Source organism: Neodiprion fabricii, chromosome 6 (genome assembly GCF_021155785.1).
Source record: "Neodiprion fabricii isolate iyNeoFabr1 chromosome 6, iyNeoFabr1.1, whole genome shotgun sequence".
Taxonomy (NCBI): domain Eukaryota; kingdom Metazoa; phylum Arthropoda; class Insecta; order Hymenoptera; family Diprionidae; genus Neodiprion; species Neodiprion fabricii.
Window position 1 is genome coordinate 5,725,517 of NC_060244.1, and position 2,725 is coordinate 5,728,241.

Sequence of the window (2,725 nt, forward strand, 5' to 3'; positions counted from 1 at the left end):
ATGGCAAGGGTAATCCTAGTGCAGTGATTGTATAAACTGAAGAAATATACATTTACATATACATGATATAAATTAATAGTCTAGAAAAGAGTATTTAGAGAGCTTATCTAATTCCGATCTTGTCACAATAGATCATTAACATAATCAATATACGGTTAAAGCTGTATTAGCTACATTCACTATTAGAGATAATATTTTTTATCCATTTTTATAGTTATTTAATTTCTTGTACAACAATTTTTCAAACTTCACCGCAAAATGCCCAACGAGTTCTCGTAGTGCAAATACGAGTCCAATTACCTTACAGATGGCATTACATTGATTTTTGCCTTCTCGCGTCGAGTTATAAATACAGAGAAATCTCAATGAGAGCTCATTTCTATAAGATTTATTGTAGTGCTATATTCGTAGCTGTACCTGTTATTCTATATTACATACTGTCCTAAATATTAAACACACAGCACAAGAATGGCTGAAAGCACAATGGCAAGAAGAGAGGAGCAATTTGCATCTTAATAAATCTTTTCTTCTTCATACGTAGCAGAGCGATGTCACATCGGAGGATATGTACTAGCGGATCACTAGGTGGGGCACAGAACTGAAACATAATTAACATAAGTAATCAATTAATTAATAATATAATAAATTTTATCAGCGCATTTATAGCTGCTGAATTTGTGCTTGCGCGAAAAATGAATTGAAATAATTTATTGTAAACGTGACAAGTTTCCAAAAGTTTAGATAAAATATAATTACAATTGCCATTGAATATTATAAAACTGTTCTACTCACCGAGCACAAATCCTCGTCCTCCTCGTCCACCTTGTTCTCCTCGTCTTCCTCGTCCTCCTCCTTGTCCAGCTCGACCACCGCCAACCACCTCCAACGACTACTGCTAACCACCTCGGGTTATACCTTGAATAGAAATAAATATTTTCAGTATAAGAACACATCAAACACATTGTGTAAGGATGTAAGGATAAGTATAATTAATTAATACAATAAATTTTATCAGCGCATTTATAGCTACTGAATCTGTGCTAGCGCGAAAAATGAATCGAAATAATTCACTGTAAACATGACAAGTTTAAGAAATTTTAGATGAAATATATCACAATTGCCATTAAATTTTATGAAAATGTTAAACTCACCGAGCAAAAATCCTCGTCCGCCTCGTTCACGTTGTTCTCCTCGTCTTCCTCGTTCTCCTCCTCGTCCACTTCTGACCACCTCCAACCACCGCCCACCATATCCAACAACCGCCGCCAACCACCTTAGTTATACCTTGAATAGTAATAAATGTTTTCAGTATAAGAACACATCAAAAATATCTTATAAGGATAAGTATAATTAATTAATAATATAATAAATTTTATCAGCGCATTTGTAGCTACTGAATTTGTGCTTGCGCGAAAAATGAATCAAAATAATTTATTGTAAACGTGACAAGTTTGAAAAATTTCAAATACAATATAATTACAATTGCCATTAAATATTATAAACATGTTAAACTCACCGAGCAAGAATCCTCGTCCGCCTCGTTCACGTTGTTCTCCTCGTCTTCCTGGTTCTCCTCCTCGTCCACCTCCGACCATCTCCAACCACCGCCAACCATATCCAACAACCACCGATAACCACCTCGGTTATCCCATGAATAGTAACAAATATTTTTAGTATAAGAACACATAAAAAAAAAATCAGTTCTAACAGATTCGAAACACGATACACAGCAATTTTAGCTGTAATTAAACGACGTTAGTGTCATGTATTCCTATGTATAGTATGCCAACTACTCACCTATTGCAATTTGTTGATCCTGGTCGTTCGGTTTTTTTTCGGATTAAAATGTTAGAAGCATACATATTGGTTCGATAGTACAAAACATGACGTTTTCAATAATCAAACTTGTAAACTTGAAAATTAGTCCGGAAGGTTAAAAGTCATCAGATCCAGGACCTGGACAGTCAGAACCACGGAGCGCTTATCCTGGAAGTCGAGTTTCACCGCGTAGCGGACCCGAAGCGCGGGATCCGGGAGGTTGAGAACCCGGTACTCGAAGTTTGCGGAGCGCGACTCTCAACCGTCCGCTCTACTGCGCGGTTGTTACCAGACTGAGGAACTCGGCTAGCCGATTTTAGATTGGTGACGTCACTTTCCGAACATCCGAAAATTCAAACTTTGGTTTCGAACTGTAATACTAAGTATGATGATGTATGATGTACGATGTATGATGTATGATGTATGATGATATGATATGATGTATAATGATTCTAGTGTTCACATTTCATACAAGAAATACACACCTTATCTGTCCTGCCGATTCCAGACTCAAGCGGCCAGGCCCTTCGATGGTCAGCCGTTGACTGAAGATATATCCTTTACTTAACGGGTCAGCCGATAACGCTGCCGTTCTGCGACAGTTGGATGATGAAAAATTTTGCTCGTATCTTTCAAATGTGTGTTAAAATACACTCGAAGTGTTAAGAAGCTTCGTTCTTTCTCTTCCTATCACCTTTTTAGGTCTTTAAATCACTACGCAGCGTTAAATACTATCTCATATACGAAGCATCCATTTCATCTCGTTCAAAATTAGCGCATCCGTGATGTATTACAGTTACTCTGAATTTTTTTCCATCCGAATACTTTTCGAAAAACAATTTTGCTTCTCTACCCAACGTAGATACTTCACTCTCGACTAGCTAGAACAGCGTTTTGGTTATATGCC

General features: G+C 37.1%; 1 long non-coding RNA gene across 1 annotated transcript; it reads right to left on the reverse strand.

Annotated features, from left to right (window-relative positions):
- Positions 1-322: 322 nt before the first annotated feature.
- Positions 323-1,614, reverse strand: LOC124184424. The gene is made up of 3 exons (XR_006871195.1): positions 1,586-1,614; positions 793-822; positions 323-598 (listed from the first exon to the last, which is right to left on the reverse strand). It is a non-coding gene; the product is annotated as an uncharacterized LOC124184424 (long non-coding RNA).
- Between the last annotated feature and the right edge of the window lie 1,111 nt (positions 1,615-2,725).